Raw genomic sequence first — 14,279 nt, 5'->3', positions numbered from 1 at the left:
ATGAGAACACAACATACCAAAACCTATGGGATGCAGCAAAAGCAGTGCTAAGGGGGAAATTTATAGCACTAAACGCATATATTAAAAAGGAAGAAAGAGCCAAAATCAAAGAACTAATGGATCAACTGAAGAAGCTACAAAATGAACAGCAAACCAATGCTAAACCAAGTAGAAGAAAAGAAATAACAAGGATTAAAGCAGAAATAAATGACATAGAGAACAAAAAAACAATAGAGAGGATAAATATCACCAAAAGTTGGTTCTTTGAGAAGATCAACAAGATTGACAAGCCCCTAGCTAGACTGACAAAATCAAAAAGAGAGAAGACCCATATAAACAAAATAATGAATGAAAAAGGTGACGTAACTGCAGATCCTGAAGAAATTAAAAAAAATTATAAGAGGATACTATGAACAACTGTATGGCAACAAACTGGATAATGTAGAGGAAATGGACAATTTCCTGGAAACATATGAACAACCTAGACTGACCAGAGAAGAAATAGAAGACCTCAACCAACCCATCACAAGCAAAGAGATCCAATCAGTCATCAAAAATCTTCCCACAAATAAATGCCCAGGGCCAGATGGCTTCACAGGGGAATTCTACCAAACTTTCCAGAAAGAACTGACACCAATCTTACTCAAACTCTTTCAAAACATTGAAGAAAATGGAACACTACCTAACTCATTTTATGAAGCTAACATCAATCTAATACCAAAACCAGGCAAAGAGGTTACAAAAAAGGAAAACTACCGGCCAATCTCCCTAATGAATATAGATGCAAAAATCCTCAACAAAATACTTGCAAATCGAATCCAAAGACACATTAAAAAAATCATACACCATGACCAAGTGGGGTTTATTCCAGGCATGCAAGGATGGTTCAACATAAGAAAATCAATCAATGTATTACAACACATTAACAAGTCAAAAGGGAAAAAATCAATTGATCATCTCAATAGATGCTGAAAAAGCATTTGACAAAATCCAACATCCCTTTTTGATAAAAACACTTCAAAAGGTAGGAATTGAAGGAAACTTCCTCAACATGATAAAGAGCATATATGAAAAACCCACAGCCAGCAAAGTACTCAATGGTGAGAGACTGAAAGCCTTCCCTCTAAGATCAGGAACAAGACAAGGATGCCCGCTGTCACCACTGTTATTCAACATTGTGCTGGAGGTGCTAGCCAGGGCAATCCAGCAAGACAAAGAAATAAAAGGCATCCAAATTGGAAAAGAAGAAGTAAAACTGTCATTGTTTGCAGATGATATGATCTTATATCTAGAAAACCCTGAGAAATCGACGATACAGCTACTAGAGCTAATAAACAAATTTAGCAAAGTAGCGGGATACAAGGTTAATGCACATAAGTCAGTAATGTTTCTATATGCTAGAAATGAACAAACTGAAGAGACACTCAAGAAAAAGATACCATTTTCAATAGCAATAAAAAAATCAAGTACCTAGGAATAAACTTAACCAAAGATGTAAAAGACCTATACAAAGAAAACTACATAACTCTACTAAAAGAAATAGAAGGGGACCTTAAAAGATGGAAAAATATTCCATGTTCATGGATAGGAAGACTAAATGTCATTAAGATGTCAATTCTACCCAAACTCATCTACAGATTCAATGCAATCCCAATCAAAATTCCAACAACCTACTTTGCAGACTTGGAAAAGCTAGTTATCAAATTTATTTGGAAAGGGAAGATGCCTCGAATTGCTAAAGACACTCTAAAAAAGAAAAACGAAGTGGGAGGACTTACACTCCCTGACTTTGAAGCTTATTATAAAGCCACAGTTGCCAAAACAGCATGGTACTGGCACAAAGATAGACATATAGATCAATGGAATCGAATTGAGAATTCGGAGATAGATCCTCAGATCTATGGCCGACTGATCTTTGATAAGGCCCCCAAAGTCACTGAACTCAGTCATAATGGTCTTTTCAACAAATGGGGCTGGGAGAGTTGGATATCCATATCCAAAAGAATGAAAGAGGACCCCTACCTCACCCCCTACACAAAAATTAACTCAAAATGGACCAAAGATCTCAATATAAAAGAAAGTACCATAAAACTCCTAGAAGATAATGTAGGAAAACATCTTCAAGACCTTGTATTAGGCGGCCACTTCCTAGACTTTACACCCAAAGCACAAGCAACAAAAGAGAAAATAGATAAATGGGAACTCCTCAAGCTTAGAAGTTTCTGCACCTCAAAGGAATTTCTCAAAAAGGTAAAGAGGCAGCCAACTCAATGGGAAAAAATTTTTGGAAACCATGTATCTGACAAAAGACTGATATCTTGCATATATAAAGAAATCCTACAACTCAATGACAATAGTACAGTAGGCCCAATTATAAAATGGGCAAAAGATATGAAAAGACAGTTCTCTGAAGAGGAAATACAAATGGCCAAGAAACACATGAAAAAATGTTCAGCTTCACTAGCTATTAGAGAGATGCAAATTAAGACCACAATGACATACCATCTAACACCGATTAGAATGGCTGCCATTAAACAAACAGGAAACTACAAATGCTGGAGGGGATGTGGAGAAATTGGAACTCTTATTCACTGTTGGTGGGCCTGTATAATGGTTCAACCACTCTGGAAGTCAGTCTGGCAGTTCCTTAGAAAACTAGATATAGAGTTACCATTCGATCCAGCGATTGCACTTCTCGGTATATACCCGGAAGATCGGAAAGCAGTGACACGAACAGATATCTGAACGCCAATGTTCATAGCAGCATTATTCACAATTGCCAAAAGATGGAAACAGCCCAAATGTCCTTGAACAGATGAGTGGATAAATAAAATGTGGTATATACACACTATGGAATACCATGCGGCAGTAAGAAGGAACAATCTTGTGAAACATATGACAACATGGATGAACCTTGAAGACATAATGCTAAGCGAAATAAGCCAGGCACAAAAAGAGAAATATTATATGCTACCACTAATGTGAACTTTGAAAAATGTAAAACAATTGGCATATAATGTAGAATGTAGGGGAACTAGCAATAGAGAGCAATTAAGGAAGGGGGAACAATAATCCAAGAAGAACAGATAAGCTATTTAACGTTCTGGGGATGCCCAGGAATGACTATGGTCTGTTAATTTCTGATGGATATAGTAGGAGCAAGTTCACAGAAATGTTGCTATATTAGGTAACTTTCTTGGGGTAAAGTAGGAACATGTTGGAAGTTAAGCAGTTATCTTAGGTTAGTTGTCTTTTTCTTACTCCCTTGTTATGGTCTCTTTGAAATGTTCTTTTATTGTATGTTTGTTTTCTTTTTAACTTTTTTTTCATACAGTTGATTTAAAAAAGAAGGGAGAGTTAAAAAAAAAAAAAAACAAGGAAAAAAAAAGATGCAGTGCCCCCTTGAGGAGCCTGTGGAGAATGCAGGGGTAATCGCCTACCCCACCTCCATGGTTGCTAACATGACCACAGACATAGGGGACTGGTGGTTTGATGGGTTGAGCCCTGTACCACAGGTTTTACCCTTGGGAAGACGGTTACTGCAAAGGAGAGGCTAGGCCTCCCTATGGTTGTGCCTAAGAGCCTCCTCCCGAATGCCTCTTTGTTGCTCAGATGTGGCCCTGTCTCTCTAGCTAAGCCAACTTGAAAGGTGAAATCACTGCCCTCCCCCGTATGTGGGATCAGACACCCAGGGGAGTGAATCTCCCTGGCAACGTGGAATATGACTCCCGGGGAGGAATGTAGACCTGGCATCGTGGGACGGAGAACATCTTCTTGACCAAAAGGGGGATGTGAAAGGAAATGAAATAAGCTTCAGTGGCAGAGAGATTCCAAAAGGAGCCGAGAGGTCACTCTGGTGGGCACTCTTACGCACACTTTAGACAACCCTTTTTAGGTTCTAAAGAATTGGGGTAGCTGGTGGTGGATACCTGAAACTATCAAACTACAACCCAGAACCCATGAATCTCGAAGACAGTTGTATAAAAATGTAGCTTATGAGGGGTGACAATGGGATTGGGAAAGCCATAAGGACCACACTTCACTTTGTCTAGTTTATGGATGGATGAGCAGAAAAATAGGGGAAGGAAACAAACAGACAAAGGTACCCAGTGTTCTTTTTTACTTCAATTGCTCTTTTTCACTCTAATTATTATTCTTGTTATTCTTGTGTGTGTGCTAATGAAGGTGTCAGGGATTGATTTGGGTGATGAATGTGCAACTATGTAATGGTACTGTGAACAATCGAAAGTACGATTTGTTTTGTATGACTGCGTGGTATATGAATATATCTCAATAAAATGAAGATTAAAAAAAAAAAAAAAAAAGACAAAATGCTGAGCAAAATAAGCCAGGCACAAAAAGAGAGATATTGTATGTTACCACTAATGTGAATTGTGTGAAAAATGTACAATGTTTAATACTGTAGAATGTAGGGGACCTAGAGATACCAATTATTGGAGGGGGAAGGATAATCTAATAAGAACAGAGAAACTATGGAGGGTAATCTCAATGTTATGGGAATGCTCAGGAATGATTATGGTTTGTAAACTTTCTTGGATATAGTAAGATCATGTTGGAAGCAGTAGAGTTATTTTAGGTTTTTTTTTTCTCTTATTCCTTTGTTTTCTTAGGGGTTGTTAATTTTCTTGGGGTATGGTAGGAACATGGTGGAAGCAATGTAGTTATTTTAGATTATTTGTTTTTCTTACTCCTCTGTTTGGACATGGTTTATTAATTTTCTTGGGGTATGGTAGGAACATATTGGGAGCAAAGTAGTTATTTTAGGTTATTTGTTTTCCTTAATCCATTGCTTTGTTTGAAATGTTGTGGGGTTTTTTTGGTTGTTGTTTGCCTGTTTGTTTTTAATTTTTTGATAAACGAAGTTAAAAAATTGAAAAAAAATCAGTAGAAAAATGGGAGTAAAAACTAAATGACAAATAGGGTGGGATGGGGGGATGGTTTGGGTATTCTCTTTTCACTTTTATTTTTTATTCTTATTCTGATTCTTTCTGATGTAAGGAAAATGTTCAGAAATAGATTGTGGTGATGAACGCATAACTATATGATCATACTGTGAACAGTGGATTGTATACCATGGATGACTGTATGGTTTGTGAATATATTTCAATAAAACTGAATCAAAAAAAAAAACAAAAAACAAAAAAAACTGGTTTTGGGTTAAAAAAAAAATTATCCATTTCTCCCTACTAGATTAAGAGGGAAAAAAGAATGTTATATTTAGTTGAGAGTATCAAATATTTGCCAGACACATGGCATAGTTAGTGCCATGTGTACAGAGATGCTATCAGTGGAAATCATAAAACACAAACTAATTTCATTGACATAAAAAACTCAGGTTTCATCTAAAATTTTGTAATATAAATCTTCAACAAATTAAAACAAACACAGGCCAGAGGCCATACACTAGTGAACTGGGACTAATTCAACTTGTGTACACATTGTACTTGGCTAAAGCATAAACTTCTTCAGTTTCCAAGCACTTAACAGTGGAACCTGGACACTGTCCTTAGCCCTTATGTTCAAATGAGGCTTCAAAGAAGTTCTAAATGACTTCTTGGCCCTCCATTACTTCTTAAGCAGTGTAAAAGTAGATAAGAAATGAATCTCTTTTCTTCTTTTAAGATCATGGCACTATTTGCAGTAAAACTCAATCTTCAGTATTCCAATTCTGAATAAGCTTTTCATTGTTTCTCAGAGGGGTAGAAAGTAATTTATATAAATTAGAAAAAAAAATCTGCCACATATGAACATGAAGAAGCTCTTTCCAGGGTGTGATTTTTGGTTTAAAAAACTGCTAACAAGTAAGGGTCCATGACTCCTCACTATACCTTAAATTTTTGGTTACATAGCATCATTTCAAAATATTCAAACTGTATCATAAACATTGTCTTCTATGCAAGAGACTTTTGATTAGCAACCTTATGGTAAATAAGACCTGAACAAGAAACCCACCATTTATGATTGCCAAATAATCAAACAACTCTTCTACTTGCAAGCTCACTGGTGATACTAACTTCTTAAGGTTTCTCCAGAAGTCATGGTTGATAAACAAGATAATTGAAATGAAAAAGGAAAGAATTACTGAAGAAGTTGCCTTGGAAACTGTCGCTCCTTCCAGTGTTTTTTTTTTTTTGCTTGTTGTTCAAAGACTTTTGGAAGCATCCATGCACAAGATTATTATATGAGAAAAGAGCCTCATTTGAGAAACAGTAAAAAAGTACCAGAATTAATTAAAAACAAGAAACAGTCTTTGATTAGAGTGAAATTTTTCAGGTAAAGATTATTTCTTTAAAAATTAGTGGCCTCATATTTTTAAACCACCTCAATCACCACAGTCTGTGAAGAATCCCTCTGAAGGGCACGTTAACCATGTATTATCAAGCTCCTACCATGCCAATCACTGTGCTACAAGGCAAACGTGGCAAAATAATCTTAGTGCAAACAGTCTTACTGGTGTTTTTTGTAGGGAGTTGGTTTGGCTACTTAATAGTAATAATTCCACATAAGATCCAAGAGAGCAGGGTCCATGTTTCTCTTTCTTTACTATATCCTTGAACCTGAAACATGGTAAGCACTTAAATATATTGAACAGATATATACTTATATGCTTTGACAAAAAACTATTTTATTATATAATCACTAGTTATTTTTATGAGGTGATCTGTACACCCAATTCATAACACTCTGTTTAAGGGAAACAATAATCAATCCTACAGTCACTCCAAGAACCAAACAATTAATAATCAACATTAATATTCCTTAAGATCAAACTACCTGTATTACAAGTTGATCTTTTGTCCACATTTGACAGTGTCCTTAGAAACAAACTATAGCTTTAAAGATACATTATACTGACTTCTGGGAAGATGGTGGATTAGGAGAGATGGCAAAATTAGCCTCCATGAAAAACACTAAAGGACAGAAAGTGCTCCAGAACAGCAGTTCCAGGTTTCCACAGGCTGTGTAGGTACTTCTACACCACAGTGAGTATGTACTTGGAGAAGCTGAGACTGTGTTTAAGACTGGTGAGTGTTTGGCCTGGAACACCACCAGGGAATGGGTGGTTGGAGCTGGCTGACGAACATGGAGGGGAGCAGCCTTCCATGCCCCAGGCACCCTCCTCAGCACTTGGCTTGGGTGATAACCCTTTGCAGACACACGGCCAGGAGCCCCCAGGCCAGGGACTGGCAATGGAAGCAGGCAGAACAGTGTGGAAGGGAGCAGCTTTCCACACCCTGTGCAGCCATCTTTGCAGCTGGCTGGGGAGACAATCCATCACAGGCCTGAGGCTGAGGGTTCCCTTGAGGGAATTTGGGATTCAGCGGGCTTGTGACAACATCCACTCTTCCTCCACGGAAGCCTGCAGTGTGCACAGCCTACAGGCAGGGGCACTGCACGGTAGAGTTAGATGTCCTCCTCCAATCCCAAGGGACTTGCAGGCTCAAGACAGAGAGGGACATTTGACCTGGAAGTGAGATGTGCAGCTCTGCAGCCCTAGAGTGCTCAACCCATGGCCCTGAGAATGGCCAGAACCACTGTGTCCTGGAGCGGTTTCCCTGCCAAATTGTGAAGGGCACACACCCAACCCAGAGGGCTGGCAGTCCCCAGTGCAAACAGAAAATTGGTGCACTGATTGGACTTGCACATGGTTTGAAACCCCCACTCAGTGCACAGATGAAGTTGGGGGAGAAGTGGCTCAAGAGTGCCATCTGCTGGTAGGTAAGGGAAAGTGCATTCCACCAAGCTGTAACTCTGCCAAATTATAGATAAATGTTCATATAATCCTGCATATCCTAAAGGAACCCTATCAAGATAATCAAATGCAAAGAGGTCAAAAGCAACAGAAAATTATAAAGCATATGAAGAAAACAGAAGATATGTATAGCCAAACATCGAAATTAAAAAGCCAGAGGAAACACAGAACTTGGAGCAATTAATCAAAGACGCATACCTAAACATCAGTGTCATGGCTCAAGATATAAAGGACATGAAGAAGACCCTAGAAGACCATAAAGTAGAATTTTCAAGCGTTAGTAAAAAAAAAAAAAAATGGTAGATCTTATGGAAATAAAAGATACACGTGAAACACATAATAGAAGATTTGAAGAGGCAGAGGAATGAATGTGTGAATTCGAGGACAAAATGATGGAATGCGAAAGCAAATGAATGAATGGTGAAAAAAAATAAAAAAATTTGAAATAGATCTCAGGAAAATGATGGACAACATGAAGGGCACAAATATAAGAATCACTGGTGTTCCAGAAGGGGAAGAGAAAAGGGCTAGGAAGAGTATTTGAAGACATTCTTGGGGAAAACTTCCCAACCCTTCTAAATGACATAAATATGCAAATCAAAGATGCCCAACGAACTCAGAATAAATCCAAATAAACCCACCCTGAGACTGATTCTGATCAGACTGTCAAATGCTGAAGGCAAGTAGAAAGTTCTGGAAGCAGCAAGGGAGAAGTGATTCACCACATACAAGGGAAACAACATAAGACTAAATACTGACTACTCAGTGGGCAACACACACAAGAAGGCAGTCATATGACATATTTAAAATTCTGAAAGAGAAAAACTGCCAGCCAAGAATTCTTTATCCAGCAAAGCTCTCCTTCAAAATTAAGGGGGAGCTTAAAATTTTCATAAACAAATGCTGGGAGAATTTGTTAACAAACGACTTGCCATACAAGAAATACTAAAGAGAGCTTTATCAGCTGAGAAAAAAAAGAAAGGAGAGAGAGGCCTGGAGAAGGGGACAGAACTGAAGAGTATTATTAGGGTAACTTGAAATAAAGAGAGTGAGGGAAAGAATAGATCTAACAAATAAAAACCAGAAGATAAGATGGCTGATTCAAGAACTGCCTTCACAGTAATAAAATTGAAAGTGAATGGATTAAACTTCCCAATTAAAAGATATAGATTGGCAGAAAGGATTAAAAAATATAAACCATCAACAAAAACATAAACCTTCTATTTACAAGAGACTCACCTTAGACCCAGGAACAGAAAGAGACTGAAAGTGAAGGGATGGAAAAAAATATTCCATGCAAGCTACAGCCAAAAGAAAGCAGGCTAGCAATACAAATTTCAGATAAAATAAGACTTTAAATGCAAGGATATCATAAGGGACAATTCACCAAGAAATAACAATCAGAAATGTTTATGCACCCAATCAAGGTGCTCTAAAATACATGAGAGAATCATTGGCAAAACTGAAAGAAGCAACAGATATTTCCATAATAATCAAGGGAGACGTCAATACACTACATTCTTCTATAGCTAGACCAACCAGACAGAGGACGAATAAGGAAACTGAGAACCTAAACAATGTGTTAAATGAATTAGACTTCACAGACATATATAGAGCATTACATCCCAAATTATCAGGATATACATTCTACTCTAGTGCTCATGGAATTTTTTCCAGGCTAAATCATATGTTGGGGCATAAAACAAGCCTCAATAAATTTAAAAAGATTGAAATTATTCAAAGAACATTCTCTGACCACAATGGATTGCAACTAGAAGTCATTAACCATAAAAGATCTAGTACATTCACAAATATACGGACGTTAAACAACACAGTCCTAAACAATCAGTGGGTCAAAGAGGAAACTGCAAGAGAAATTGCTAAATATCCAGAGATGAATGAAAATGAGAACACAACAATTATAACGTATGGGATGCAGTGAAGGCAGTATTGAGGGGGACATTTATAGTTCTAAATGCATACATTAAAAAGAAAGAAAGAGCTAAAATCAAAGAATTAATGGAACTGAGGAAGCTAGAAAATGATCAGCAAACTAATCCTAAAGCAAGCAGAAGAAAAGAAATAACAAGGATTAAAACAGAAATAAATGATATGGAGAATAAAAAAAAAATAGAATAAAAAAAACAGAGTTGGTTCTTCGAGAAGATCAACAAGACTGACAAATCCTTAGCTAGACTGACAAAGTCCAAAAGAGAGCAGACCCAAACAAGCAAAATAATAAATGAGAGGGGGGACATTACTGTGGATCCCGAGGAAATTAAAAAATCATAAGATGATACTACTATGAACAACTGTATGCCAACAAACAAGACAATTTAGAGGAAATGGATAATTTCCTGCAAACACATGAACAACCTAGATGGACCACAAAAGAAACAGAAGACCTCAACAAACCAATCACAAGGAAAGAGATCCAATCAGTCATCAAAAAACTTCCTACAAATAAAAGCCCAGGGCCAGATGGCTTCACAGGGGAATTTTAACAAACTTTTCAAAAAGAACTGACACCATTCCTACTCAAAAATCCTTCAAAAAATTTAAGAAAATGGAACACTACCTAACTCATTTCATGAAGCCAACATCACTCTAATACCAAAACCAGATAAAGTTACTACAAGAAAGGAAAACTACAGGACAATCTCCCTAATAAATACAGATGCAAAAATTCTCAACAACATGGTTTCAAATCGAATCCAAAGACACATTAAAAAAATCATACACCTTGACTAAGTGGGGCTCTTCGCTGGCATGTGAGGGTGCTTCAACACAAGAAAAATCCATCAATGTTAACACAACACATCAACAAATCAAAAGGGAAAAGTCAAATAATCATCTCAATAGATGCTGAAAAAGCATTCAACAAAATTCAGCATCCTTTTTTGATAAAAACACTTCAAAAGGTAGGAATTGAAGGAAACTAACTCAAAATGATAAAGCGCATATATGAAAAACCCAAAGACAGCATAGTACTCAATGGCAAGAGACTAAAAACCTTCCCTCTAAGATCAGGAATGAGACAAGGATGCCTACTGCTACCACTATTATTCAAGATTGTGCTAGAAGTTCTAACCAGAGCAATCCGGCAAGACAAAGAAATAAAAGTTATCCAAACAGGAAGAAGTAAAACTGTTTTCATATGCAGATGATATGATCTTTTATTTGGAAAACCCTGAGAAATCAACAACATGGTTACTTGAGCTAATAAACAAATTCAGCAAAGGGGCGTGATTCAAAATTAATGTACATAAGTCAGTAATGTTCCTATATGCTAGAAATGACCTAACTGAAGAGACACTCAAGAAAAAGATTCCATTCACACTAAAAAAATCAAGTATCTAGGAATAACTTAACCAAGGATGTAAAAGACCTCCACAAAGAAAATTACATAACTTTACAAAAAGAAATAAAAGGATACCTAAGAGATGGAAAGATATTCTGTGTTCGTGGATAGGAAAGCTAAAACTCATTAAGATGTCAATCCTCCCCAAACTGATCTACAGATTCAATGCAATTCCTATCAAAATTCCAGTGACCTACTTCGCAGATTTTGAAATGCTAGCTATCAAATTTATGTGAAAGAGACAGGGGCCTTGAATTGCTAAAAACATTCTAAAAAAGAAAAAGTGGGAGGACTTACACTTGCTGATTTTGAAGTCTACAGTAGTCAAAACAGCATGGTATTGGAACAAAGATGGACTTATTGATCAATGGAATCGAATTAAGAATTCAGAAATAGACCCCCAGATCTATGGACGACTGATTTTTGATAAGGCCCCGAAATGCAGTGAACTGGGACAAAACAGCCTGTTCAACAAATGGGGCTGGGAGAACTGGATATCCATATCCAAAAGAATGAAAGAGGACCCCTACCTCACACCCTATTCAAAAATTAACTCAAAGTGGATCAAAGACCTCAACATAAGACACAGTACCATAGAACTCCTAGAAGATAATGTAGGGAAACATCTTCAAGACCCCCTAACAGAGGTCACTTCTTAGACCTTACACCCAAAGCAAAAGCAACAAAAGAAAAAATAGACAAATGGGAACTCCTCAAAATTAAAAGCTTCTGTACCTCAAAGGAAATCGTCAAAAAGGTGAAGAGGCAGCTAACGCAATGGGAGAAAATATTTGGAAACCATGTATCTGATAAGAGACTGATATCTTGCATATATAAATAAATTATACAACTCAATTACAACAGTACCAACAGCCCAATTATGAAGTGGGCAAAAGATATGAAAAGACATTTCTCTGAAGAGGAAATACAAATGGCTGAAAAACACATGAAAAAAATATTCATCTTCACTAGCTATTAGGGAGATACAATCCAAGACCGCAGAGATACCATCTCACACCAATTAGAATGGCTGCCATTAAACAGGAAACTACAAATGCTGGAGAGGATGTGGAGAAATTGGAACTCTTATTCATTGCTGGTAGGACTGTATAATGGTACAGCCACTGTGGAAGACAGTTTGGTGGTTCCTGAGTAAACTAGATACCGAGTTACCCTTCAATACAGCAATAAGATCTGAAAGTAGTGACACGAACAGATATTTGCACACCAACGTTCATAAAGGCATTGTTCACAACTGCCAAGAGATGGAAACAATCCAAATATCCTTCAACAGATGAGTGGATAAATAAAATGTGGTATATACATATGATGGAATATTCAACAGCAGTAAGAAGGAATGAGGTTGTGAAACATATGACAACATGGATGAACCCTGAAGATATAATGCTGAGTAAAATAAGCCAGACACAAAAGGAGAGATATTGTATATATGCACTAATATGAACTCCATTAAAAATGTAAAATAAGTATCTTATAATGTATAATATAGGGAACCTAGAGATAGAAGCTAGTGAACGGGAATCATAATTCAATATGTACAGATACGATAATGAGGGTGAACTTAATGGTACGGGAATGGTCAGGTGTGACTATGGTTCGTTAATGGGATTACAAATATCAGTGATGCCTTGAAGATGAACATGTTTGTAAATGACTGTTCAAAGGCATGTAACCCAGAGTAGCACCACAACCCTAAATAAGTGTTAGCATGATATACTTATAAGGTATGACGACACTGTTGCAGAGGGTTAACAGAGTGGTATATGGAAAAACTACCCATTACATGTTAAAGACTATATTTAATAGGAATATCTTACCAACACTACACTAATACTACAGAAGAATAATTAGCAGCTGCTAATTGTTATGCTCAATAAGCAATAGTATTACTAATTATTATGCTCAATACATAATAGTAGTATTGAGTTCTGAGGTGTATTGTTATGAATATTGTTTAAAATAGAAAGTAATGATGATTGTATAACTAAGTGAAGATAATGTTAAGAAAATGACCATTTATCTTGGGATAGAATATATATTAAGTGAAATTAGGAATCCACTACTTAACAAATCAAGCCCTTGACTTGAGGCTTGCTCTTGTGAAAGTTAGGGTTGTAAATGGGAGGCTGAGCCCTCCTATAATTATGCCTCATAAGCACCTCCAGGGAACCTCTTTTGTTTCTCAGATGTGGCCTTTCTCTAAGCCCAACTTGGCAACTAAACTCATTAATCTCCCCTCCATGAGGGACAGGACTCCCAGGGGAATGAATCTCCCTGGAGACGGAGGACATGATGCCCAAGAATGAGCCTGGCCCTGGGAGCGAGGGATTTAAAATGCCTACCAAAGAGGGAAAAATGAAAGGTAACAAGCTAAGGTCACAGTGGTTCAGAGATCCCAAATAGTCAAGAGGCTATCCTGGAGTTTTCTCTTAAGCAAGCTCCAGCGAGACATCCCAAATGGTCCCAATATGCCACGCCCTTAGCAAAAGTAGTCCCCAAATACCTAAGTCCCTACCTAGATTCTATAAAAGATTCACTCACTAAATTTTATCTCTCAGAAACTTAAATCCACCAAAGTGTTCTTATGCCAGACAAGTCCTAAAACCCAGAGGCAACAGCCTCTTTATGAACAACAATGAGATGCAGCCCCCTTCCCCACACTGTTGATACCCCCTTCCAATATGAAGAAGTTAGGGTGCTCATTGCCCAGACACCCCTGAAGATGGAGAAAGAGATTAAGTGAGAGGATGGGGGAGCAGCAAACAAGATAAGACTTATCAAAGGTCTACAAATACCGAAACTTTATATAAATGTATACATATATTTAGATGCTGGGGTGTCTGAATAGCTGTAAGGAGGTAAATGACATGGTGGAACTCTAACCTATAACATTCTTTGAAATTTGCTCTATTGCTACTTGTTGAATTGCGCTTTGAAAGTCTTTACCTTTCTGTATATACCCTATACTGCACAACAAGGAAAGAACTGAAACTGTAGAACTGTAACCCATAACAATTTTTGAAATTACCTATATAAATGCTTGTTGAGCTGTACATTGAAAGTTAACACCTTTCTGTATGTATGTTATATTTTACAATAATGGAAATAGCTGAAGTTGTGGAA

General features: G+C 37.2%; 1 protein-coding gene across 5 annotated transcripts in view; it reads right to left on the bottom strand.

Moving 5' to 3' along the window:
* TRAPPC13 (trafficking protein particle complex 13) overlaps positions 1 to 14,279 on the bottom strand; it is a 71,873-nt gene that overhangs the window by 52,840 nt on the left and 4,754 nt on the right. The gene's annotated exons all lie outside the window — the stretch shown is intronic.

The sequence above is a fragment of the Choloepus didactylus genome, chromosome 13, assembly GCF_015220235.1.
Source record: "Choloepus didactylus isolate mChoDid1 chromosome 13, mChoDid1.pri, whole genome shotgun sequence".
In the NCBI taxonomy this organism is placed as follows: Eukaryota; Metazoa; Chordata; class Mammalia; order Pilosa; family Megalonychidae; genus Choloepus; species Choloepus didactylus.
Note: the sequence above shows the minus strand (reverse complement) of the source record. Positions and strands in the feature narration are given on the sequence as shown.